This window comes from Puma concolor, chromosome D2, assembly GCF_028749965.1.
Source record: "Puma concolor isolate L17-30 chromosome D2, mPumCon1.1.hap2, whole genome shotgun sequence".
Taxonomy (NCBI): Eukaryota; Metazoa; Chordata; class Mammalia; order Carnivora; family Felidae; genus Puma; species Puma concolor.
This window is the reverse complement of record NC_141677.1, coordinates 40,104,234-40,131,506: the sequence shown is the minus strand read 5'-3', so window position 1 is coordinate 40,131,506 and position 27,273 is coordinate 40,104,234. Positions and strand designations below refer to the sequence as shown.

Genomic DNA, 27,273 nt, shown 5'->3' with positions numbered 1-27,273 from the left:
AATGAGGCTCACCCTCGTCTCATGCCCAGGCACACATATGGCCCTGCACACCAGTGCCTCCTGGCTCTATTTTCATTAGGTCATTAAGGGACTTTAGGCTCGTAGAGGGCAAGGACTAGTTGTTGTTTCTGTTGTTGTTGTTCTTTCTGCATTCCCCACCCAGAGCCAACCCTGCATTTATTTATTCATTCATTCAAAACATATTAGTGTGTACTTTTTTGCCCATTTGGATGTGGATCATAAAAACTCGAATGAGCTCCAGCCACGAACTTGAAGAAATCCAATATTCCCGCACAAACGCGGGGCCGTGCTGAGTGCTGTAATTATCGTGCAGTGAACTGGGAGAGGGTCACAGGCGAGCATATTAGTAAGCATACAGGCACGGAGGGCATGCATCCCGTGCCCTCAGCAGCCTGCATGCACTCTATAGCTCCTGTTACAACAGGCCTGTGAGGGGAGGGTGCCCCCATTTTAGGGAGGAGGCAGCTCAAGTGGCAGAGAAATGTCAAGCTCAGATCACCCGGGTGGAGGCCAATAAGGCTGCAGGTAACAGGTATCTAAGACCACGGAGGTGTCCTGGGAAGCCAGCCCAGGCCAGGACTGGCCAGAGGCTGGGTTCCTTCTGGGCAGGAGCCCAAGAGCACTGCGGGGGGCACCCCACGCTCCTGGGAGAACGGGGGGAGCAATCAGGAAGCCACAACCTGGGAAGAAATCTCCATGGAAGAGACTGTAACCTGAGGACAAAGAGCTTATCCAGGTCATCAAACGCCTTTCTTGGAGAAGGTACAACTCCATGCAAAGCTGACAGGATTATCAGCCCCTGACAGGCCTGATGCTGGGGAGGCTTAATTCTGGGGGGAGCGGGGGCGGGCACGGGCTGTGGGAGCCTGGCTCGCAGTGAGGCAGTGCAGGGTAAGGAGGGTGACCTGACCGCGCAGCGATGCTCCCTGCTCCCCGGCAGGGGCAGGCCCACCCCACCAGGGCTGCCCACTACTCAGAGTACTTTCGGGCAGGGGCACAGGGAGGGTGGAGGATCCCTCCTTGTTTCAAGGGTCAAAGTGGCCCGGACAGAAGGAGTTGGAGCCTGTGCTCACAAAGAGAAGCAAATGCTTGGCCCCTGCCCCTTCTCCTAGCCTGATGCGGACCTCTGGGCACCCCCCTCCCTGGTGCCACCATATGGGGGGGAGGGGGCACAGAAGTGGAGACCCAGGGGTAAAGGCCACCCTGGGTCCAGTGAGGTTGGGGGGAGGGTGTTCTCTGCTTCGAGGGCCACTGCCCTGAGCCCCTAGGACGGTTCCTGCTTAGGCTCCCTCCAGGGCACCTCCAGGAGGTGCCCGAGAAAGGTGCTCGGAAAGGCCCGAGAGCTTTCAGGGGCCTGTTGCTGGCAAGTGAAAAGCACACACACCGCAGGGTTACACAAGCTGTCCCAAAGCCCTGCAGAGAAGCCACAAGCTTCTCTCAGCAAATGCTGAGGGAGTCCTGAGCTCCTGGCCAAGAGCTCTGGGAGGCCCCAGTGGGGAGCCAGTGCGGGGGGGTTGGCTCCAGGATTTCTTGGGCTCACGGGGGAGGTGGGCAACTGCATGTTCACCAGTTCGGGGCTTGTGCTGCAGGAAAAGGGCCCCCACGCAGGTGCATGGGTGGGTGGAGGTCGGGGGAGCGTTCTGAGAGGCCTGGGCTGTGGTGGAGGGTTACGAGGCAGCGAAGCAGGAGGATGTGTCCCTAGAGAAACGGGCCTTGCACAAATGCAAGGACACCCATGACTGGGCAGCAAGGAGAGCTAATGTTCACTCAGGCCTGACTGGGTCCTAGCACTGTGTTTAAAGCTGTAGCTGGAATATACTCTTTGATCCTCCTACAATCCTATGAGATGGGTACTATTCCATTTCCCAGATGAGAAAACTGAGGCTCAGAGAGGATTAGAGCATGTCCCTTCTAGTCCCAGTGTGTGGAAGGGACAGAAGAGGGGGTGGGGGAGATGCTGGTAGGCAAGGCGCAGGAGGGGGGACCTCTGAGAACTTGAGGGCTTCCAGCCCACAATAGGTAAAGCCATAGGAGGGCCAATACCCCTTGCACCTGACCACCCCCTCCCCCACCACCCCACGACCACCCCCATGCTGTGGAACCCTCTCTATGAATGCCTAGTCCTCACCTCCTCCACCTCTCTCCATGGAGACAACCCCCAGGAAGCCCCTGGTTCCCGGCCTCCACCCCGGTTGTCCCTGCACCCACACACCATCTGTCCCCTGAATTTGTTGCTGCCTCACTCACTTGCCAAGGCTGGGCCTGAGTGCTGTTCTGCTGCCCAGGGCCCCACACCAAGTACACAAGTTCCTGGGACCTCCTCCCAGCTTCCTTTCACTGAGTGTCTTTCCTGAAGCCCTCTGAAACCCTGGAAGCCAGGCCTGGACCCACAAGCCTTACCTTCTCCAGGGCCGCTGTGACCCCAAGAGCCACATCAACATGGCATAGCTCATGGGACCCTCTGCCCAGAAAACACACCCCACACAACTTGGGGCTCACAGACCCCAGCAAACGGTCCGTGGACCTCAAAAGGGAGAGGTTTTTGCACACGTCATCCAGAGAGGGCTTTAGGAGTCCAAGGCAGGGATTTACAGCGCCTTCCCCAAGAGGGAAATGAAAAGTGGGTGCGGGTGCTGGCCCATGCACACTTCCTGCGGAGCTAGGACACATGGGGACCTTCTGAAGGCTGCCAGCAGGGGACAGCGCCACAGCTTTCCATGGGGACAGACAACTGGCAGGCACACTCACACACTCCCGACCCCCCCACCCCACCGGCCTTCTTAAGATCTGCTACAGTGGTCACGCAGGAGCAGGGACCAGCCAATTGCAGAGCAAGGTCTCTCTGGTGGGAGGGGGACCTCACGGTGGGAGGGGCATCTCACGGACAAGGACACTGAGGCCTGAGGAGGAGCTGGGACAAGAACCCAGCCTCTCAGACTCAGGAACTCAGGAGAAACCAAAAGCCCAGCTGGCTTAGGAGCTAAACGTACAGCGTGAGGGAATGAAGTCAACCCAACAGTAATGAAAACTGCCACTTACTGAGCGATTATTATGTGCCAGACATCGAGCTAAATGCCTTCCACCCCATCCCATCTACTCCCCACTGCAACCCTGCCAGGCAGAGGCAAGTACGGGCAGCCTTATTTGCTGACCAGGAAACAGGCTTAGAGGAGTTAAGCGACTTGCCCAAAGCCACCCAGCAAATGACAGATGTGGGTTTCATAATTACTCCCCGACACTGTCTTTGGAAGGATGCCTCATTTTAACACCCCCGGTGGGGACAGGGCAAGGGAGGTCCTTTGGGACCCCATGGTTCATAGAAAAGACGGGGGTGGGGGGGTGGGGTGGGGTGGGGAAGTCCAGGGTCCTGAGCAAGGGGAGGCAGGGTAGGAGCAGTCACTGGGGCTGCTGACAGGGAGGCAGGCCTCGGCGGGACCCCGCCTCCCCACAGCACCGTGATGGCAGAGCTACAAGGCCCTGTGAGACTCCCAGGTGCAGCTCTGTCCAACAGAGCTGTGACGATGGAAAAGTCCCACCACTACCCTGTCCGACACGGGGGCCACTAACCCCACGGGGCTACTGAGAACCCAAAATGCGTCTAGTGTGACTGAGGAACTGAAAATCCATTTCCACTTAATTTTGCTAAAATGCATCTAAATAGCCACATATAACACAGCACAGCAAGTCCAGTGGTCTTCCTACAGGTGGGTTCCCCAAAAAGGACAAGGGCTCTGGCAGGTCACGCGGTCAACTTGGGAACAGCCAGAGCTGTGCCAGGAACTCAGGCCTCTCCATCTCTTCCTGGGTGACTGCCTTTGCTGTGACCCAGTTACGCCCTGGGCTGCTCATTTAAGAGACATTTATCAAGCACCCAGCCCTGACAGAAGTCATGGATGCCCTGTCCTGCAACAACTCACAACCTAGTGGGGCGGACACTTGGGTGGGCAAGCGACCCCATAAAACGGGCTGGCGTAAGGTTATGGGTCCGGGACATCCAAAGGGTGAAAAGGGCTGCCAGGGGACAGGGTCCCATGTCTACAGGTAGGCTGGGGGTGGGAGACCAGGGAAGGCCTCCTGGGTGGGTGACACTTGAGCCGGGCCTAGAAGCCACGGGATGGAGAGGAGATAGAAAGAAGGCCTCCACGGGCTTCCCGCCCCCCTGCCTCTCCCCGACAAGTTTTCAGAGTCCACCTTCCCACACGTAGGAGCTGAACCAGACCCTATTATGTCTTCTGTGCACACTGTGAATCTGCCAACCTGATTACACTCTTGGGAGGTGGAGAGGGTGTCTATAAATCTCTAGCTGCCTCAGGCTCTGACCGAGGAGACCACGGACATGATATGAGATCAAATTCGGCAAGCCCAGAGGCTATCCCCTGTCACCCGTCTCCTCTAGTCCCAGGGAACTGCCCACATTGATTTAAAACCTCTGGGGCCTGGCTGTAACCCCCAGGGGACTGGAGACACAAACACATCTCCCCTTTTTCCAGGACAGAGCTGAGGGCGCTGAGGGGAGGTCTGGACAAGTTCCCCCAAGTTCCCGGAGCTCCTCAGAAGAAGAGCTGGCTGCCCTCGCCCCCCACCATGGGCAACCACAAAACAGGAACCCTGCAACAGGGAGACTTTCCATTGCGTCAGCAGAGGCAGGGATATTCCTGCAGCAGAACTGTGACCTCGCACTGAGGCCTCGCGCTGCTCCCCACCTCCCCGCGTGGATTCCTGCCTGCGGCTCAGCAGCATCCCTGCTCCTGGAAGCCCTGGGAGTCCCCAGGGGCATGTGTGGATCCAAAACCTTCCCATTGCCCCCAGGATAAAATCTGTGCTCCCCACGGAGCTTCAGTAACAGCTCCACTTCCCATGCTCACCTCTGGTGCTTCGTCTGGAGGGACACCCTCCCTTCCCCGAGGGTGCCACACCCCTCCTGGTTTCCAAACCTTTGCCTGGTCATTCTACCCTCCTGCCTAAGATTCCCTGCCCTTTGCACCCAAGACCCAAATTCTCCCATTTCCAAAATCAAGTCTTGCCTGGGGGGAGTTTCTGGCTACTCCAGCCCCAAAGTCACCATTTCCCCCTCTTCCTTCCACAGCTCTAACGGTACGAGTCACGGGCCTGTGTTCATTCAACTCTCCTTGCCTTGCTGCACCTTAATATCTCCCCCAGCACGCACGCCAGCCCCCTCTAGCACGAGCCTCCCAGAGTGGAGTTTACCTTTTAGAGATGAGACAGCGAGCACTGTTCTCGGTACAGAGATGAGAACAGAGGCTTCCAGAAGGGAAGTGACTGGCCAAAGGTCACACCCCAATTGGGTACCAGATCACAGATATTATCATTTGAGGACTGGGCCCTGGAAGCCACGTTTCCATGAACAGTATCACAATTATCTGGAGGAACTTTACAAAACCAAAGCCAAATCACAGAGGCTGGGCCCTACCTCGGAACTACTGACTCTCCCAAGAGGGAGCCGTGGCCTCCAGGAACGTGGGCATCCTGGCGAAAGCCCCTGTTCATTCACCAAACGCGCACGGAGCACCCACTACTGCCGGGAGTGGGGCACTCACAAGGCCAGGCCTTACCCACAGGTGGATGGGGCCAGTAGGAGGACCTGGCAGGGGTCACGGGGGCTCAGAGAAGGCCCTAGAGCTGGCTCCAAGCAAAGGTCAGTGCCAAGGCCTGGGCTACTGAAAGGGAAGAAAAGGGCCCACTTTCTCATCTTGGGGCTTGGGGACTGCCTGGCAACCCAGCCTAATTCTCTGGGCAGTGGGGTGAGGGCCTGGCCCTGTCAGTCTGTTTTGAAGAACACACAGCACGTCAGACTCTGGGGAGCAAGAGTGCTGTGGGCGTTCCCAGGGCGGCCCACCCTGACCCCAGGGAAAGGCACAGGGGCCTTGAACACCACCCTCCCTCATTCAAGGGGACTGGGAACCTGGGCGTGTGGCCAAAGGTCCCCTCATCTCTTAAGGCCTCCTGGATGGGCCTTGAAGACCCCCTTCCGGGTGTGTGGAGGTCCCTGGCGGAGAGCCACCCCCCTTTTCAGACCCTGTCCTTCTGTCAGCTCAGGGCCATTTAAGAGCTGGAGGCTGCAGTAAGGCTTGATGCTGGGGTGAGGTGGGGACCTCAGGACATAGGGCCTAAGCCAGAGACAAAGTGACCTCATCTCAGGGCTGGAACAGAAAACTGAAGCAAGGCACAATTAAATCTTATAGAAACCTCAAGTTCAAAATGACAGACTGGGATTTGCAGTGGACCATGAGAGGAGAGGGCATTAACTCCATTCAGGCTCACCTGCCTCGTAACCTTGGGAGCAGGGAGTCCCTGCACCGGCCTGGGCAGTGGGCTGACTGTCCTTCCCTGCCTGTGGTTAGCGGCCTGGGAGCTCCCTGAGAAGCCAGCTGGGCGTGCTTGGAGGGCAGGGGCTTGTTTTTCCCTGAGCAGGCTCCCCCATGAGGCTGCTGCCTCCCTGCCAGGCCCTGGGAGAGTTTCCTCCTGCAGCTGAGGCTTCTGGGGGGAAGTGAGGCCAAGTGCGCCAAACGAATGCCCCATGGCACGAGGGGCAGCAGGCCCTGGCAGGGTGGGAGCAAAGGGTATCTTGGGCCAGCCATATGTCCCCAGCCGATTCTTCCCCTTGGGCTGGGGTCTGCACACCTCTCTCTCTGGGGTGGTGCTAACGAACCTGGCCACGGGCCCACTGCCGGGGTCCTTCCCTGCGGAGAAAAGCCAGCCTCTCCCTGGGGACCAAAGCTGCATCGATCAAGGTAAACACCTCCCTCACCCAGAGTCTCTCTCTCCCTCTCCCAGCTCTGCCAGCACAGAACTCTCTGTTCCTGGGGACCCGAGGCTGAGCTGGCTCTCCCGCCCGATCGATGGATGACTTCACAAAGACTGACGCCTACCAGGCACCACGACGGTCCTCAGGGAGGTCTAACGCTGCTCTTGGGACCGCTGCCCACCCTTGCCCCCTGGCTGACCTCTGCTGGGTGGCAGAGCACTCGTAGGGGAGGGGCACATGCCACTGGCTGGGTGACCTTGGGCCAGACTGAACCTCAGCTTTCTCCCGCACGAAATGGGAGTACCTGGCTAGCCCATGCTCCCCTCACAGGGAAGTGGTCAGGAAATAAAGTGCTAAGAAGACAGAAGGTGGCTTTATTGAACAGACTCGCACCTGCGGGCCCTGGATCAGGCCCTCACCTCTGCTTTACGTCTCCATCCCTTTAGGCCGGTGCCAGCCAATGGCACTTTCTGCCATGGTGGAAATGTTCCACAATCTGCCCAGCCACGTGTGGCTGTTGAGCACTTGAAATGCGGCTGTTACAAAGGAGAAAGCTGAACTTTTGCTTTTAATTCACTGAAATTTATAAACAGCCCCCCCCCCCCCGCCCCCGGGGCTGGTGGCTATCAGTTCTAGATACACTCTGCCATCCTCACTCCCTGGGATGTGACCCAGAAAGAGCCACCAGGAAACTCCCAGGCAGGACTGTAGCTGAGTATCTGCGGGGGCACCTCTCTCAGTCTGACTGGCTGACACCAGAATGGGGACTCATTTGAGAGTTCCCGGGGACTGGAGCAGGGCCTCGTTGCTTCGTGTTCAGCCAACACTAACTTAAATCCAGAAGTGCTCTTTAACTGCTTTGTCCCCTCCCCACCCTAGCAGAGAAAGCAGCACCCCATTTGCTTTCTGCTCATGCACTCAGCCATCACCGAGGGTCTCCCACCTGCCGGGCGCTGTGGTGGGCGCTGGGTTACACTGTGACAAGGACCACTATGACCCCTGCCTTTAAGGGGCTCATGGTCAAGGCCTCCTTCCAGGGGGAGCTAAGACTGGCTTCCTCGGTCCCCTGCCGGGTGGTCTCAGGGTTTCACACATGTTCTCCCATCTGAAGCTGGGTGTCCTAAGTTTCTGAGTGCACAGGCTGTGGTGAGAACCGAGAGGCAAGAGAGCGAGGTGGAGGGGTTGGGAGGCTGTGCAGGGGAGAGGAGACAGCGTTGTGAAGCAAGTCAAACTCAGTGCAGGCTGCTGCTTCCGGTTTAGACCCAGATTCTCACCAAAGCATCGCTGTTTGGTGGTTTCTCACTAAGGAAGTTCAGGGTAAAAATAGCTCAGGAGGGGACTTGAATCCCGCTAGTTGGGGGGGGGGGTAGTCACTGCTCAGCTAATACACAAAAAAGGGGAACAGGCTTATGAGTAGCCACGTGGACCCCCAGGCTCACAGCCCCACCCCCTAGCCTCTGCCATGTGACAGAACCTTTTGCTCTAGTGGATGGGAAAGGAGCATCCTGCCCCAGAACTGGGACCCTATACACCATCAGGGCCACCCTGGAATTCAGGGGGGCACCACCTTGCCCACTCTCACTCCCCAGCAGGATTTCTGGCCCAGATTGCACCCACTCTCAAGGATGGGCCATTAACTCATTGCCAGCTGCCTCTCAAAATCTTCCTGCTGGAGGAGCCACCAGCCATGCCCAGTGCCCACCTGGCAGTCTGGCCTGATGGTCAAGGGCAGGGTACCTGGACCCCCCCACCCTGAGAATGACAGTTACCTGAAGCCCATCTGAGGAGGTGCCGCCTCCCTCCACTGGTGCAAAGGGTTAGGGCAAGTAAAGTCACAGCTCTGAACTCTCCCAGTCTCCCCGGAGCTGGCTTTCCGCTGGACCCGGGAACTGGGACCTATCTAGTGGCTTGGGCACCAAGGCTAGAAAGACCCCAACAACAAAACCATGTGCTCAGGACCAGGAAACAACCAGTTAGCCCCAGCAGTCTTCTGAGAACCCCTCTCTCCAAGGCCTTAAACAAGATCCTCACAGCCTGGTGTCAGGCAGCCTCAGAAAGGCGCCTTCCTGCCGGCCAGTGCAAACCCTCTCCTCCAGCAGGCTTCCCAGCAAACACTTGTCAGAAGTCCCCGTTCCGCACCCATCAGCTCTCCGAAGGGCGCCCTGCCGCAATGGTGGCATCACCAGCGCCTGTGGGGGTCTCTGGGCTCTTTCAACATTAGGGCTGCAAAGCTGACAAAGGAGCAGCTTGAAGTTAAAGACCCTCGGCCGCTGCCTCCCCGGAAGGCTTCCTGGCCCATCCTTATTTTTGCAAAAGGAACCGATTGAGGACGGAGCCTTGTAATATGTCTGCTAGAGAGCCAACACTTCACCTTCGAGAAGAGTACGGGGGAGCACCCTGGCCCCGGGCCCCGAGAAAAAACGAGGGCCCCTTCTGTGGGCGCACAAAACGGGCCCGGTGCACGCCTGTGCCACTCTCGCGGCCAAGCCTCGGGCTGACACCATGCAGCACACGGCGCTACCCACAATGCACCGGCCCTCCTCTGTCACACACAGGCACGCACACTCACCCCCGCGCCCGGAGGGAGCCCGGCCCGGCCCGCGGGCGCCCCGGCGCCGACCCCTCCAGCCCCGCACTCACCTAGAAGTTGCGTCGGCCGCGGTCCCACCCTGGCGCCCGCGGGGGGCTGGGGCCCGGCCGTGAGCGGCCGCGGCGAGCGTCTCCGGGCAGGGTTCAGCCGGCGCCGAACAAAGGCTGCGCGCAGGCAGCGGGCGCCGCCTGCATCCCCGCTCCGCGCCCGGGCGGCGGCGGCGGCGGCGCGGGGGCCCGGGCGGCTCCGGCGCCCGCTCGCTCCGCGCTGCCCGCTCCGAGGGCGCTCCGGCTCCCGCGCTCCCGCTCGCTGCTGCCCGCCACCGCCGCCGCCGTCCGGCTACCGCACCGCACACATCAATTATTCATCGCCCGTCTCCAGCTTCCCGGGCGAAGCCAATCACAGGCGGAGGCTCCGCTAATGGGGCCGCCGCCGCCGAGGAGGCAGCCAGCCGCGCGCCCGGGCGCAAGCGACAGCCCTCCGGGGACGGGGATGGGCCGGGGGCGCGCGGGGGGCGGGGGCGCACGGGGCGCGCCAGCGAAACTTCCCACGGCCCGCGCCCTGCGCTGCGCGCCGGGACCCCGCCGGCGCGACCACCCACCCTGCGTGCGCCCGCGTGGGGCTGGGGGCTCCGGGGAGGCCGGGCGCGCCGCGGCGGGGGGAGGGGAGGGAGGAGGAGGAGCGCGCGAGGAAGATGAAAGGCTAGCAGACCTGCCTCGGCGTCTCCAGGGAGCCCCGGCTCGCGCGCGCCCTCCCCGCCCCAAGAGCCTCGCCGTCCGCACCCCCGCCCCCCAGCCCGCCGCCCGCACTCACTCGCGCGCGCAGACCGTCGGCCCAGCCACTTTGCTGCGAGGGAGCGCGAGCGAGTATGAATCGGAGGCAGCTCACATTTCAAACTTGCACGCAGGGGTGGTGCTGGTGCACGCCGCCGCCGAGCGAACGCACGACCCGACGAGCGGCGCTCCAGCCTCCGGGCGGGGGCGGCGACCAGGGTCCCCTCCCCCCACCCCCTGCCGCCTGGGCAATTAATTGGAAGCAACACTTGTGAGAGTGGGTTTCCCGGAGCGCTGTCGCCCGAGGGGGCCGCCGAGAAGGCGCTGGCGGTGGTTGACTTGGGGGTGTCTCCCGCCCCCCACGGCCCCCCTGCGAATCCTCCCGAGTGGTCATGCTAATGAGGGTCCCGGGGGGGGGGGGGGCTGTGGGGGCGGAGGAGGGAGCTGGCCTGGAGGCGGTCTTGGCCGGGGTGGGGGTGGGGGTGGGGGAAGGGGAGGGGCGGGGCGGGACTGGGTCAACCGGATTGCGACCTCGGTTTGAAGGATTTTCGGAACCGGTTAGGGGGCGGAGAAAGCAGGCGACCTGGCATCCAACCTGGCACAGAGGCCCCTGCTACCTTCGGGATTCCCCGAGCGCGGAGCCGGGGGCAGGGTGAGCTGGCTCACATAACGCTCGACCTCCCCGACTTAGGGGAGTTCCTGTGCCCTGGGCCAGCGGCTGTAGGGAAGCCGGGGGCGGCTGCGGTGCGCGGCTGGGCCCTGCCCCGCCCCGGGAGCTACTGCCTTCCTGACACTGCATCCTGTGGTGGCCGAGGCCTCTTCCTTCCAGCCTGTCTTTCGCAAGGGCTCCTGGCGCTGAGCTGAGCTTGCTCCCTCTCCACCCCTCCGCCCCTGAGACACCGCTGGAAGCCCACCCCCTCTCTTGCCCAAAGGGCTCTACGCCCCTCCCTCTTCGCATTACCATCACCCCCTTGGGAGAAACGTGTTATAGCCCCCTCCCCCAGCCCTTCCCACCAGCCAGTGTATATTTCTTGGTGATCTAGCTAACTCAAACGACAAGGAAGGTAAGTGGGGTCCCACCATTCATCCTAAAGGAAGGTAGCCAGAACTGTCTTGAAAATCTCCTCTATGTTGTCTGCTGTTCACTGCTCTCTGAGACGTGAGTGGGAACTGACCAGGTCCACTAGCCTTTGTTGCTTCTGGAGACTTCATTCTCAGATACGCCCCTCCTTTTTCAGGCTGAGCCTCTGGCTGGCCCCTAAACCTTACTGTCTGTTCTCCTGCTCGCCCTGGAAGTGGCTGAGACAAATCACTTATCTAGAAATTATGTTCTTGCTCCTTGTTTGACATAAATCGTTAGCAGGCTCTAATCCCACCCACTGCCACTTGAAATATCACTTTCGGGGATGGCATTTGGAAATGCAGTTGTCATGGGCTTTCCCTCCGAGGAGCTGGTTAAATGGATTAATTCATACTTCATAACTTGCTGCCTTTTGGACAAGAACTGGCTTCCTGCAAAAGAGATTAATTGGCATCCCCTTCCTACAGGGCCAACCCCAGGAGTAGCCAGGGAAAGAGGGTCTCCTCCACTCAGCACAGATTCCAGGCTCTGCTCAATCTCACCTCCTCTAAGGAGTCTTCCTTATTCTGGGTTAGAATGGTTTCATTGGGGGACAATCGTTCAGTGAGACATTCATTGGGGCCCTGCCCACGTAAGCAGCCCCATAGGGGTTTGGGATCCCAAGAGGGAAGAGCCCTGTGGCCCTATAAAGACTCTCCTATCTTTCTCACTTTGGCTGGCCCAGTCCCCACTGCAGATCCCCTAGAAAATGTTCTCCAAAGCCCAGTGCCCAGCCACTGACACCCAGAAACAGATGGGGCCTGACAACTTGACCTACTTTTCAGAAGAAAACACTGAGATGAATAACCCCCCAAACCAGGGTTCTAACATTAATCTGGTTTTAACATGATGTCAGATTATCCAGAATTCAAATAGCCAAGACCTCAGATAACCAGAATACACTTCTCCTGGATCCTCCCCTTCCAGAAATTCTGTGCAATGATAGTTCACAGTACTAGTCTGATTTTTAGTGCCTTCTGAGCTACCAAAGACCTAAATGTTTGGAACTTCCAGGTTCATTCTTGAAATGCCTTGTGTGAGTTGGTACCATGGAGCCAGCCCCCAGGCGCCGAGTTCAGAATAACCACTTCCTGTAGGTTGAGCCATAATCTGGACTGCCCTGAAGTTTACACCAGAGGGACACAGACCTGGCATCACTGCCTGGAAAACCATCAAGACACCCCACCGACCCACCTCCCCAGCCTCCCAGTCCTGCAAAGTTGGAGTGGGAGAAAAGTATTAACATGCCTATTTAAATTCCACATGCCTGGGACCAACCATTTTTTACTTTCCCCAGGTAAGACCAAAAAAAAAAAAAAAAAAAAAGTAAATACTGTTCACCAGCAGATTTACGTAATTAGAAAAACAAATTGTTTTTAAGCATCCATTCACCAGCCGGCCCACAAGTCCTCCCGGCCGCAGCTAGGGTTTTCACATGCTAATTTCAAGGCTTGCGCGGCCCTATTCAAGCCCCCCAGGGCCCACTAGGTTAGCGAGCTCTTATGAATACTACAAGCCCCAAGTCTACAGAAATACGGGTACTCGAACCAGTTCCTGCCCCAGAAGGGCTTCTCCTCACTTCTGGTTCCAACTCCATTTCTCCAACTTCCAAAGATTTGCTCGAAAGCCTGGACGGAGCCCGAAGTGGCCTGCTCCGCCCTCCGGGCGCAAGCCTCGATAAGGATCTGCAGGAAAGGGCTGCAGACAAAGCCACCCGCCACCTCTGCTGGCAGGGCAGTCTCTCGGCCAGCTCTCCGAGTGACCTCGGCGAGGGGGGCACAGCCCGGGAGGGGGGGGAATGACTTGGGAGGCAGAAGAAAGGAGGAAGAAAGGGAGAGCTGTGGCCCCGGCGCTCGGGCTCCTTGATGAATGCCTGCGAGGGCTCGGGAAGCCTGATGTGGGGATCAATAGCGGGTGGCTTTTCTTGCGGGTGTTTGAACTCCTCCTGCCATGGGCCCCGGCGAGGAAGAGCCGCCAATAAATCACATTGCTGCAGCCAGGAAGGCAGCAGCGGCTCGCTCCGGAGGGCGCGGGCGGGAGGATTCTTCACCCAGCCGGGGGAACCTCTCATGCGGAACCCACTTCTGCGGGTCCATGGGGGGAGGGGACCACAGTTGAGCCTGGGGGTGCAGGACAAGCCTCGTCCAGGGCTCCCCTGCTAACCTGCAGAGGGCTGGGCCTCCTGGGTCCCATCCCAGCCCAGGCCAGTGAGGGGAAAAGAGCAAAGCCACCTAGGATGTAGATCACCCAGGGGTCGAAAGTGGCTCCCCGCAGGGCTTCCAGGCTCAGGGCTGGGTCGCCACCATGCCAGGCTTTGTTTGGGAGACCTGGGGACAGACAAAAGCCAAGCTTGCTCTGACTGGGGCTGAGGAGAGGCATAACAATGAACCCAAGGGGTGGCTCTTCTGGGCCTTCAGTTCTGAAGAGCTGGGTCTTCCTCAAGCAGGGCTTGCTGATTCAGCAGGTCTCAGCAAGGATCCCAATGACTCACAAATGTCACCCAGGCAGGCTGGAGCACTCGGAAGGAGAATGAAAGAGACAGGGAGGCCCTGGGCCGATCTCCACATGAGTGTGACAGGTATGAGCATCGGTCCTGGGAGCTTCCTGGCTTATCCATTTTCATACAACTGGGTCCCTCCCAGGACCCATGAAGGAAGTGCAGGGTCCAGAGTACATTCAATAAAGGAATGCACTGGGTGCGGGGCGGGGGGAGGGGTCACTGGTCCCGGGAGTATCTGTCTCACTGCCAGCGTGGCGGGTCCAGGAAGGCTCAAGCTACTGCAGTGGGGGCAGGGGTCAACTCAGGGGCTTTGTCTCTGGAGACCTTCTCCTGGGGCTTCTCCTGCCCATCTCTGAGGGGGCCAGGACAGGAACTCCTATGGCTTTTGATAATGCTGTTCCCTCCGTCCCTTTTCCCTTCTCCCTTCGCCCTGGGCAATCCCCTCAATTCTATGTGTACACTCTTGAAGAGGAAAGGCAGTGATGAGGTCCAGGAGTACCCAGCCAATGGAGGTGTCTCTGTCAGGCCTCAGAACCCTACCCACGCATGGGGGCAGCAGGAGGGTGCACTCCTACTTGGGAAACAGAGCTGGGACCCCCAGGCTGGATCCAGGCCTCTCCTGTTTCCTAATCATACAGGACTCACAGTGACTGAGGGGCTGCTCTTTGCCAGGCACGCTTCCAGACACTTTCCAAGTATCAACATGTGATCCTTACCCTCTCTGGCGAGCTGTGATTATCATTCCCAGTCTACAGGGAATAACATCGAGGCACAGAGAGGTTTGGACAACTTGCCAGAAGGATTTAAACTACTTGGCAATCTGATTGTAAGGTCTGCACTGGACCATCATACTATATTGCTAAGATGGGACTCAAAGGTCCAGAGGAGAGGGACCACCGAGGTCACGCAGCGAGCTGAAGTGATGATAGCTATGTCCCCCGACCCTTGTTTTACATTTTTTCCGGCACACCACATTACATACACCGAAATATTTTGTGTTTCTTTTTCCTATTTACCTTCTGTGCGATTGAAAGCATCCACCTGACATTTTCGTTGCCCTGGCTCCACCTGAGGGGGACTGGGGACATGGTGGGGAACGAGAGCTCCCTGGCTCAGAACGTCCTATCACAGCACCCCACGCCCCTTCCTGGATTTCTCCCCCAGCAGGGCCCTCATCCCATACTCAGACTGCATTCCCAGAAGTCTGCATTTGGCTTCTGCCCAAATCTTATCATCATTTCATCCAGAAAACAAAGCTACCCCCCTGCCCCACACCTCCACTCAGCACCTCTGAGAAGCCCTATGATTGCAAGGTTATTGGGGACCCAGGAAAGCCCCCTGTCAGGCTGACGGAGGGAGGAGGTGGGTGGGAACCCAGGAGCCAGGCACAAAATGGGTACTCTGGTGGCTTCAGTCTTCAAGAGCTGTCTGCCCTTTAACTGTTCAGCTGGGAAGGTGCACTGCCCCCTGCCTGAGGCTGGCCTGCAGGTGCCACTGGGACAGAGAGGCTGGCAGGTGGGGCAGGCAGCTGGGAGGGAACTGGCCATGTCCCTGCTAGCTGAGGAGCTGTTGGAGGGAGGGGATGTGCCTGGATTTGGAGGCGGAGGCTCAGGAAAAAAGGGCTGACGAGCTGGTGGCCCTGGACAAGTCGCCTAGGCTTCCTCGGCCTGTACCTCCTCCTTTGTACAACGGAAGTGAAACCACCTAACTCCAGGTCCTCAGGGGCCCAAAGGAGATAAGGGTGATCATTCTGGAGAGGCGGAGAGGCTGTGCTGGGATGGTGTGGGTTAAACTGTGTCCCCCACAAAGAGTGTGAAGTCCTGTTCTCCAGTACCTGTGTATATGGCCTTATTTGGAAACAGGCCTTTGCAGATGATCAAGTTAAGATGAGGTCACTGGGGTGGGCCGTACTCCCATATGACTGGCGTCCGCTTAAAAAGCAGAAATCTGGGCACGGAGACAGACATGCACGGGGGAAGTAGGCCTAGTGACAATGGCGTCATGGTACCACGAGCTGGGAGAGAGAGGCCTGGAACAGATCCTTCCCTAGTGTCTTCCGAGGAGCGTGGCCCTGCAGACACGACACCTTGGTCTCACATCCCAGGCTTCTGGCCCCCAGTACTCATGCGACAGTGCAGTTCTGTAGCTCAAGCCGCCTAATTGGTGGCGGTACGTCAGTGATGGCATTCCTAGCGAAACAATACCCCTGGTGAGATGCTGTTAAAGCTGGAGTCACAGTGCATCCCTCCTCTCCTCAAATCCCTTCCTGCAGTGGCTCTGGCTCAGTCAGCATTATGTCCCAAAGCCATTATTATTACCCACAAGCCCCCGCGTGACCCGGTCCCCATCACCTCGCTGACCTCATTTCCTTTTAGTCTGCCTTTGGTTTACTCTGCCCCAGCCAGCCTCACTGCCATTCTGGCCGCAAGTGGCCCAGATGCACCCTCAGAGGTGCGCCAGCCGTGGTCTTCTCCAGGTAGCCGGGTTCTCGTCCCTCCCACCTCCCACAGGCCTCCTGCACTCTGGTGACCCCTTCTCGGGGAGCCTTCCTCAGCCACGCTGCCCCAAACGGCAGCCTCACCCCACACTTCCTCCCACTCTTTCCTGACTTAGCTCTCTCCTCAGCATTTATGACTGCTTATTTCTCTTGTGAACGCTGTCTCCTGACTAGAAGGCGAGCTCCATGTCAACAGTGACTTTTGTCTGTTTTGTACCTGTTGCGTTGACAGGCTCTAAAGGATGCCAGGCAGATGCGGGATCTCTGCTGTATGAATGAAACAAGAACCCAATGCCTGAACGAATTAGTGAGTCAAGGAATGAATGAGTGAACAGGAGGGTCTGTGGTGCCCCGTTCCCCCGGCCTGCCTGGCCCAGAGATGGGGGCCCCGACCCACTGTCTGAGAGAGCACAGGCCAGCGGAGGCAGCCTGTTCAGACAGGAAGCTCAGGCCAGCTAAACAAAGGGGCTGCCGGAGGTGGTGGGGAGCTCGCCACCCAGGCCTCTAATGAATCTCCTTCCATTGATTTCTGGAGTCGCCTTTGAAGGCAAGGGACGGCCAAGGCAGCTCGAATGTCCGTGCCTCAGCAGTCCTGGGGTTTTATTGCCTCTCCCAGGACACAGCTTTGACAGGGGGCTTCCGGAAGGCCCCCGGGTTGGACTGACATAAGCTCCCTGCAGTTGCAAAGGCAATTTCCCTTCCTGCTGGAGCTGTCTGTCTGTCTGCCTGTGCAGCATACCTCCCTGTCTGGGCCCGGGGCAGCTGAATTCCACTTCCGACACACCCCAGACAAAGGCTCAAGCAGGCCCCGGGAGGATGCCCTCCGTTTTTCTCTGAGCAGAAATGAGGCTCAGACAGAGAAAGAATTAAGGCAACGCACACATTCTGGCCCAAGGCTGGGGGGCGGGGGGGCCGGTGGAGCCGAATGCAGGCTGCCCCAGCAACTGTTGACGCCACTTTGCACCACCCCCCCCTCCCCTCCCCCCCCCCCCCCCCCCCCCCCCCGCCACTCCAGCCTGCATGGCCTGTTACCACCGACCCTTTTCCCTACAGAGTCTCTTCTTGACCCCTGGGGATCATGAACTCATGCTGCATTGGAGTGAAGAGCCCCCTAGCCTCACTTCAAATGAGGAAACCGAAGCTCAGAGAGGGGCCTGGCCTTCCTCCAATCACACAGCAAGTCGGTGGGAGAGCCAGGACCAGCCTACGACTTCTGGCTTGTTCCAGAGCCCCAAGCCGTGTCTCCCAATGCTGTGTTCCCACCAAGTGTAGCGTTAAGAACTTGTTCTCCAAACGTGGAGTGCGACACGGATACGAGGGCCTGCTGTTCTAAAGGGCTCTTGTCCATCAGCTGCCTCTTTTTATGAGCCGACGGGATTCGGATATGGAGGGTCCGCCCCACTCTGTCCTCCCTCTCCCCACAGAGAGGCTGGAGGCCAGACTCTGGACCTCTCGGCTCCTTTTCTCATCCGCAGTGGGTCACACACATCAGGAAGGTGGGTGGAGGCATTCAATTTGGGCTCAAACGATGGACAGTCGGGGCTGCCCGGGGGGGTTGGTGACCACCCTGTCACCTGAGGTGTGTGAGCTAAGGATGCGGAAATGCAGAGGGGAGCTCAGACTGGTAGGCTATGACTTCTGTGGCCTTTTCTGCCTTGGGGTGCTCTCATAGGTAAGAGGAGAGAAGCATGCCCAAGCACTCAGTGTGTTTGTGGCAGCAACAGAGCAGCCCTATGAACCTTCCAGGCCCATTAGAGTTCACCGGGGAACCCTTCATCTCCTGGTGGACTCCTTCCCTCCTCCTGACAGTCCTGAGTGAGAGGACCCTCTCAGCGGCGCCTACCCCCTTCTAGCCTCTTGCTGCCAGCCCGCAGCAGCCCAGGGAATCTGGCGGCTTTCTTCGCTCCCCAGTGTGGTCCCAGGTGTCCCCCTGCTCTGGCGGCCGGGGTGGGGGAGCAGTTGGACGTGAGCAGACAGGCCACATAGGAATGTCTGTCTGAGGAAAATCCAAAGTGGCCGCCAAGGCAGGGCAATGAGTGGGAGGCCTGATGTCGAAATCGGGATCTGTAGAGCTGAGCTTGGCAGGTGAGAACAGCACACCCCTCCACCGGAGGCCAAGTCCCCAACCGAAAGATGCTGCCTGGGAAAGAGGCTGGGGCATTGCTGTGTGACCAAGAGCAGGTCACGACCGTTTCCCCATCGAGTGTGGACATCTAGTGCAGATTAGGGGCACCGGTCTCCCTAAATCTGAATGGAAGGCCCCTAAAAGAACTGTCACAATTGAGCTGACCCCCACGGACCACCTATAAAGGACAAGATGGCTACGGCACACATAATCCTCTCGCGGCAAGCCAGTCCCAAGGTGGTGAGCCCACTAAGTCCATTCTTATAAATGTATGTGCCCTGGACCTGTAAACGTATCCTTTTTGGTAGACTTTGAGCTCCACGAGGGCAGGGATTTTGTCTATTTTGGTCACTGCTGTATCCCTGGTGGCTCTGTACCTGGCACATAGTAGGTGTTCAACAAGTATCTGTTGAATGACAGCTATTCACCAAGGTGTTACCCTATGTTGGCGGGATTTCGGCTATACTTTTGTTATAATTTCCCGTATGCCTTAAGTATTTATAAAGGGTGTGTATTATTTTTGGGACTGGGAAAAGAACCCCATAAACCACTTTCTTTTTAGAATTAAATGAATCAATCTAAAGTTAAGACTTTTCACCCCAAAAGCTGCTGTGCACAGTCTTGAGAACCAATAACTCCAGAATCAAGGATAACACAACTTCACGTCACCAGTGGAGCTTCCGAGGCCCGGCTGTGGGTGGCCAGGGGCTGGCCGTGGGCAAAAGGCATTGCCAGAGAGTCACCATCTGTCCCTTTCTCTCTACACATGGCACCATGCCACCCCAGCAGTCTCTTTTCTGGACACCCAGAATAGCATCCACATTGCTTTCTCTGCCTCTGGCCCCTTGGTCCCTCCTCTACCTGCTAAGGTATAATAAAAGGCAAATCTGACCACGTCGCTACCTTACCTAAAACCTTCCCTGGCTCTCCAGCGTTGCCAGGATCAGGTTCAAGTTAGAGCTTCCTAGACTGATATTCAAAGCCCTGGAAGTCTCATGCACGGTCTCTGGGAAGGCCCTTTTGTTACCCTCAACCTGGGCTGCTCTTGTCGAGATGCCTGCAGCAAGTCTCTTACAGGCATTTATAAACCCTGGCTTGCCCAGCTTTACTGGAGGTAGGCAGGCTCACTGCAAAAACCCACATGCCAAACAAAGTGTTGTGCAATGACTGGGTGCCAGCCTGTAGCTGGGCGGGGAAACTGCCACAAATCCGGGAGTGACAGAGAAGCTGAACCCTACCCTCCCACCAATCTGGGAGCCGGTCCAGGGGGACGAGGAGCCTGGATCCGTGATGAATCTGAAAGGCGGGGAAAGCCACGGGCCAGCAGCCTGAGTTGGGGTGCTCAAGGCGGGAAAAGAAGTCAGCGCAGGGATCTCAGCCTTGGGGGTGCTACGGTTTGAGGCCAAACAGCACTGCCTCTCCCCTGACTCAGTTTCCCCATTTGGGATGTAGGCAGTATTCTGGGATACATGGCAGGAAGGTACAGTCCTGGGAACCAAGCCAGTGTTTCCACTGCTCCCCCTCAGCAAGGGGAGCCCACGCCTCCCTCGGGCCCCAGACAGACCTGGGAGTGTGGTGTGTAATTGAATTTGGCCTAATTACCTAATTGCGCTGAGGAACAACCAGTACTGACAGAGGCCTCGGGTGTCAGGGGGTAGTTGGAAACCAGGAGCCAAGTGGCAGCCTCCGGATTCCTTAGGCATTCAGGGAAGCCGTGTTAGACACCAGCACCTTCATTTTCCTTAATCTCTCAGTTGCTCGGAACCCTGGGAGGCAGGTGGCATTGTTCCCATTCGACAGGTGAGAAACTGAGGCTCAGAAGCATCTCGTGCAGGGAACACCAAATCCGAAAAAGTAGAGAGGGGATGTGAACCCACATTCCTTCGGAACCCGGGGCCTTCACAAATGCTGTTCCCTCTGTCTGAAACGCCCTTCTCTGCCCTCCTCTCTGGGAAGATCTTCGAAGTCCTTATCGCTAGGGTCATTTCCTCAAGAAAGCCTCTAAGCTGTTCTCTGTAGAACTGATCACAGTGACATCATCACTGGGGGGTGTTTATTCCAAGTCTGTCCTCTCTACCAAGCCTTGAGTTCCCACAGGGCAGGGACCACATCCGCCTCACTCACACGGTGTCCAGGCATCCAGCACAGGGCCTGGGATGCTGCGGTGCTCAATAAATATTTGCTGAATGACTGGCTGAAAAATCTCTAAATTCCAGGTCTTTTCCAGACATAGTGTGTCGGTTTCCTGCCATCACTGGCCTGGGTCTTTGGAATGGTGGGGGGTGGCGGGGGGGGGGGGTAGGGTCTCACCTGTAAAAAGTATTGCACCTGGGGCTGTGCCAGGTGTCCCTGAGTCACAGGGGAGCTTCACTGATTCCTACCCTCCGGGTAGGAAGGACAGGATACTCGGTGAGGCCTTGTAGTGAAGGGACAGGCCTAGGGCCACCCAGCTTGCAAACAGAGCCAGAACTGGAAGCCAGGCCTGCTCGAGTGTGGGACCTGGCCTCAACGCCCCTCACCGTGGTCCTCAAATGACAGAGAGAATGAACAAGGCTAATCTACAGAGGACAAGTGCTCAGATCCAAAGGAAAGCAGTTGGATTTCAGGTTTCGTGAAACAAGGCAAGAGACAGGTTATTAGACTTTTCCACAAAGGCATCTCCCACTGGGCTCATTTGCAAGGCAGCCCTGCTCCAGAGACGCGCCAGGCCTCCATTCATCCGGGACCCTGCGCTTGTCAAGCGTCCTTCCTCCTCCTTCTGGAAGGCATCTGCCCCGGAACCCAAGGGTGCAGGTCTGGAGTGGGACTGCCTGAGTCCAAATTCTAGCCCCATCACTTGCTGGCTACATGGCCCTGAGCAAGTCATTAGCAACTCTGAGTCTCAGTTTCCTCCCGATATTTTTGTGGAGGTGAGAGAATGCGTGTGCAGTGTTTTGTTCCGTGTCTGGAACATGTAAGGACTCAGTACAAGTGAACTCTTTAGTTGGTTAGGAGGAGAAAATGATAGCATTAGAGGTTTGGCATGGGATTATCGATAATGGTAGTATTAGCAGTGATAGGAGCTGTTGTGGGAGTAATAGTAACGAAACACAGATACTTAACTATTTACACCTATTCCTTATTATTGCATACCTCGTGTTCTCCAAAAGGGCACTGTCTGCCTGCTTCTCCTTTCCTGTCCAACTTACAGTGTCCTCCTCCCTGACCCAGCTTTCCTCCTCTCATGGCTGAGTTTTGGGTGGGAAGGGTGCTATCCTATCCACCCACCTGTTTCGTCTGTTACTGGGAGATGGCAAATGGATACAGGGTTTTCACTACATGCAGGCACAGCTTCCCCCGCATCGTCCCCTCTAATCCTCAACACCTCAACACAAACGACTCTAGCAGGGAGGTATATGGTTAGCTCCGTGTCCTGACGCCACAGCTGAGGCTCAGAGAGGTCATGCCAGTTACCTAAAGTGACCCAGCTTGAAAGCAAGGAGAGCAGGACGTAAGCCCAGGGTGGCCTACCTCCATGTTGGATACTTAACCACATGGGTGATTTCTATGCCTCACGGTGGCCCGTCTTCTCACCCCCAGCCCCACTCAGGAGCTCCTCAGAAGCACCCTTCCCTGCTGACATGGCCTGAGCCCTCTTTCTGTACTCAGGGAAGGTGATCCAGTCCCACAAACTCTGCAGACTGACCCTTTCCCCTCCCACGAGTCATGGGTCCATCTGTCCCAGTCCTGGTCCCCAACGATTTAAGTCCCATGTCTCCACTGGCCACCCGAGAGCCAGCCGTCAGTCACAGACAGACTGGCCAGCACTGCATCTTCAATAAGGGGTGGCTCCATGTTAACAACCTCAGGAGATTTCTCACAGGACTGGAGAAGGCTGCGGTTCTGGGCTTGTGTCTCACACGGCCTCAGGCGGCCCCCCATGCAGCAGCTGCCCCACTGGGGGCGCTGGGTTCTCTGGTCCCCAGACCCACTCTGTATCGTGCATCTGGATGCCAATGCTTTTGGTACGACTCCTGGCTGTGTGGACATGTGAGTGTGATATGGAGCCGAGGCAGCCTTTTCCGCACAAGGAGGAGGCCTAGGACCAGACCCTGAAGCCCAGCCTTGGCCAAACAAAGGGCGCAAGTGCCTCAGGGGAAACAGACCCGATCTGTGGGGTCACCTGCCCACTCCCTGAGCTTTACAGGGGCCAGTACCTTTCTCCTCCTCTTTCTTTTTCTTATGAGGGAGGAGAAGAACCAGACAAGGGAGGCCTGTCCCCAGGGGCTGGGCATGAGAGGATCTTACCCTGGAGACTGACAAGGGGCCAAGGGGCTGGTGCTTCCACAGCGGCTGGGCTGGCGGCCAACTGCAGGGGCATCTGGCCGCACTTCCCAGCCGCTCAGCTTCCCCATGGACCCCAACAGCAGGCCAGTTGCCATCTGTCCCCGGGGTGGGGGGACGGGTTCCATTTTCTCCCTTCCAAGCCCTTTCGCATGCATACACGCAGCCCCTTGCCTCCTTGCCTCCCGGCCTCCCAGCAGACGCTTAATTGGGAGGAAGTGAGTCTAAACATCTGGGGCACACATCTGAGAGTGGGGAGCCTGGAGGAAATGGGAATACAGGCAATTATGTCACTTCCTTGGCGGAGGGTACGTAGGAGGGGGGGCAACCCTACACAGCAGCGGACGCGTCTGGGGGCGCAGCATGGGGCTGGGCTGGGGCAGGACCTGGGGGGTGCACCTGTGGATGGTGAGCCTGGGGCCTACAAGCAAACGTTGCTGGTGACTCCTGGGCGGGGCTGAGCTGCAGCCCTCGGGCCCAGTGGCGCTTGGAGCTGCGGTCCCAAGGGGAAAGGGGAGACAAAGGAAATGAAGGAGAGAGGGAGAGGGAGGGACAGGGAGGAAAGGAGAGGGGAGAAAGACAGGGAGAGTGGGAGAAAGGAGGGAGGGAGGGGAGAGGAAGGGAGGTGGGGGAGACAAAGGGAGAGGGAGAGAGGGGAAGAGGGGGAGAAAGGACAGAGGCAGAGGACTGTTTTGCTCAGCTTAGAGGGAGGCCTCAGGCATCCGGGAAACGGAGCCTCCCCAAAGGGTGCTCCGAGGAGGCAGGGAGCCCCAGTTCTGATCTCTTCCCAGCCACTGCCCATCTGTGTGACCCTGGGCATGAATTTCACAGTCTGGGCCTCAGGTTCCCCAACTGGAAAAGAGGACAGAATGCCTCCTCATAGGCTGTTTTAAGAGTCAAGGTGCTCACCTACGTGAAGCGATGGCAGAGCACAGTCTATCTCTGAACCGTCCGATCCCATCTGGGTTGGGAGCTGCCTGCCTGCCTGCCTGCCGGAAGTGGCTGGCCCCAGTGGGTTCCACATCACCCCATCTCAGCTTCACCCTCTGCTGATGCGGGTCTATTGACCTTGTCTTTTTCCTGAGCATGGAGGGTCTGTAAACTCCTGGAGGGTACAATTTCCAGGGTTACTCAAGTGCTAATCACACAGTCTGCATATAATAGGGGCCCATGCCCTTTGTTGAAGGGGTGAATTTCGTTTTATCCTTTGCACTGAGTTTCTGTTGTCATAATTATGTGCCTGTTTGAAAGGCGGACTCCTAATTTCACTCCTCCCTCCCAATAACTTCTGTTTCCTGTCAGAAGACAATAGTAGTCTTCATCCCAAACAGGTGAGACTGGGTCCTTTGGAATTCCCTACAGGAGTCCAGCCCCAGGCAGTGTTTCCCACCTGGCCAGCCTCAACAAGCCAGAAAATGTACCCAGGAATATAAAGAAGCAACTGTTAACAGCTCTTCAAGGAAAGTCATTGGCCAGAGTTTCCAAGCTCTGAGGTGCGTTCCTCTCTGGATGCAGGAAGAGCGAGGGCGGCAGGTCTGGCCAAGGTGCCCATGCTTCCTTCCAGCCACTGCCCGGCCACTACCTTGTCCCCAGTGAGGTGGGAATTACCACCTTGCAGAGTCTCCCACTGCAAGACACAAACACCTGGTTGCCTGGGCAGCACCTTGCCAGGGTGATGTGATCCAGATGGTCCCCCGAGAGGCAGCTGGGTTGCCATGGAAACAGAACTGCTGCCGCTCCAGCCAGGAGACCCGGATTCTAGATCTGCTGGACCCCAGGCTTGGAGAAGTGAAGCGATTTGCGTAAAGTCACATAGCAAGCAGGGTTCGGAGCCTGTGCTGCAATGCGAGACTTAATCTGAATGATTATGTACAGAGCCCTTCTGAGATGCCGGCTTGTGTTAAGTAGTTTGTGCTGAACATTTCAGGAGATGTGGCCAGGGCAGGGGGGGTCACATGTGGCATGGGAGTGATGGAACTGGGCTGAGCCTCGGTCAGCCTGATCCTGATGCCTAAGCTTAAACCCCTGCCCCATGCCGCCCCTACTCTGGTGTCCAGATCTCGGTTCTGCATGTCCTGAGACCTGTCCTATCCCAGCAGCTAGCTGGCCCTGACTTGAGGGTGGCTGAAAATGTGGAGGCAAGGAGACCTAGGGGCTTACAAGGCCAAGACTCACAATTTTGAAGGTCTGGCCTCTCCTGAGCCCTAGCTCTGCTGTGCACGCTTACCTGGCCAGCTGATGACGGGCAGGAGGGCAGGGTCTGTTGGCCAAGAACTTCCTCCCTGAGTTTGCTTGCCAGATAGGCCCTGGGGACCAGCCAAGGGGTCACTCACAAAGAACCCGATCCCGAGAGAAAAGGCAAGACCAGGGAAGGGTAGAGGGGCAAGTAATTGGAGTTGCGGCAGGGCCCTGGTCCACCCTTCCTCCCTTTCTCTTGCTTCTTTCCTTCGTCTCTTCAGTCTCAACGAACCAAACATCCATCCACTTAGAGCCATCTATCTAATGTCTCTCGCTTTGTTAGAAAAGATTTAGGTGACTTTGGGCAAGTGGATACATCTCTTTGTGCCTCAGGTTTCCAGTCTACAAAATGGGTTGGGTCCTTGTGAGGATCAGTGCGGATCTTCATAACATACCCAGCACAGTGGCTGGCATGAAGCAGACACTCAACAAACAGTACTCTGAAGGTTGCTTTCTCTCTTGAGAGAATTTTGGGAGGGGCTGCTGGGAAAAAAGAGGCTCTCAAACTTCCCCAGCCCAAGGTACAGACCAAGCTCTGCTGGTAGTGACTGGCCTCCCTCAGCCAGCCCTCTACGCTCCACTCCTGCAGGCAGCCTGCCTTCCCCTCTGGGGCTCAGCCTCCTCTCCCTGGGGGGAAGGAAGACATGCTCTTGACCCCACGTGAACCTCTCCTGGAGCCTCAGGAAGGAACTGTCACCCTACTCACCTCTTACCCCTTCAGAGGTGGGTATGGTTTGCATTTACCTCGGCCCTCTCTACACACACAGGTTCTGTATTCTCCAGACACAGCGTCAGGCACAGGCTTTTGCGTTTACCTCCAGGTAGAAGAGGCCTCCTAAGACCATCGGAATGCCACCATGTTGGAATAAAATTGCTAACACGCGGTATACCAGGTCCTGTTCTGAGCACTGTACGGATGGTCGCTCACTTAATGCCTACGACGGAGGCATTATTATCATCAACTGAGGCAACCATGGCATGGAGCAGCCAAGTGACTTCTTCCCAGGTCACAGAGCTGGTGAATGGGAAGGCTGGGTGGGACTCACATCCAGGCAGGTTGCTCTGGAGTCCATGCTTTTAGTCACTACTCCTCCCTGGGAATGGTTTTTGGGAACAATATTTGAAATCGGGGCTGACCGGGACATTTCGATTAAAACAGCTGACAGGTACCGAATGCTGGCTATGTGCTGGGTTCTCTGCCACTCACCATCCGTGGGACTCTGAGTGTTGAATAAGCTCAAAGATATGAGGGTGCTCAACCTACCGACAAGGACAGATCATTGTCATATACTTAATACCTCTCCCTGCAAGCAATTCAGGTGATCTTGACACGTTCTTGTGAGTCATTAACATGATTTCATTTCAACCTGTTCATAGAGAGTACGGGGCAGCCTGTGGCTTCAGGATCAGATATTCTTGTTTGAGCCACAATTCTGGCTCTTTTGAGCCAAAGGGCCTTGATCACATTACGCAATCTCCCCCAGCCCCGGTTTCCTCATCTGTAAAATGGGTAGACGTGGGTCTGGGATCATCATGTGGGGTGAGTGGGTTCGCGGCTGCTACACACAGCGAGTGCTCTGGTACCAGGAAGATGCTGACCATGTGCTGGCCATCATCGTGACTGAAAGGGGCTGTAAATCAGACTTTTTTTGGCCAATCCAGATGCCCTGCTCTGTAAATCTAAAAAGGCAAGGCAGACAGTCCCGGCACCGGCACCATTGTTAATTCCCACCTGTCTGTCTGTCTAACAGAAGGTATTTATAAGGCTGTGGCTGGCACAGCTTGCTTCAGAAGTCCCACTACCACCATCACCACCTCGCCTGCTTTCTGCCAAGCTCCCGCTCCATTTCACTCTCACGCCCGCGGATCCCTTGAAATCCCTCCTCTGTTAGTGGGAATGCTAAGCTCCATCTTAAAACTAAAGCTCTGGCTTCCTTAATCCTCTTACCTGGCTCTTTCCTCTGCAGAATTAATTGCTGCCGATGGCTTTATTAACTTCTCGGGCAGCCATGGCATCCTCGGGGCACCCTGGGGCAGCGGGGGTTGTTTTGGCAGGATCCCTGTCCCGAACGTGCCTTTGGGCTGGGGTGGCATGTGGCTGTGGGGTGACAGCCTTGGTGCCTGGAGGGCGGTAACTGTGTTCCTGCATCTCCCAAGAGGCTGTGCCCACCCCTCGGGGGGCACACACAGAGAAGCAGGGATGAGCTGGCCAGAGCAATGGTCCCACTTCTCCTGCTGAGGCCACCTCCCCCCCGCCCACTTCCTCAGAGCTGCAGTCCCCTCCTCTTTAAATGGGGATAAGCCCGCCCTGAGGATCTCA

General features: G+C 57.2%; 1 protein-coding gene across 7 annotated transcripts in view; it reads right to left on the bottom strand.

Moving 5' to 3' along the window:
• The window catches only part of ZMIZ1 (zinc finger MIZ-type containing 1), a 231,956-nt gene that overhangs the window by 57,243 nt on the left and 147,440 nt on the right, over positions 1-27,273 (bottom strand). The window contains exon 1 of one of the 7 annotated variants that reach the window (XM_086680114.1): positions 10,191-10,336. The exons of 5 other annotated variants lie outside the window; for them this stretch is intronic. The gene's annotated coding sequence lies outside the window, so the exon portion shown is untranslated. Of the gene's footprint in view, positions 1-9,427; positions 9,826-10,190; positions 10,337-27,273 lie in introns of those variants that run through there. One more of the 7 variants, XM_086680115.1, reaches the window with a different exon arrangement.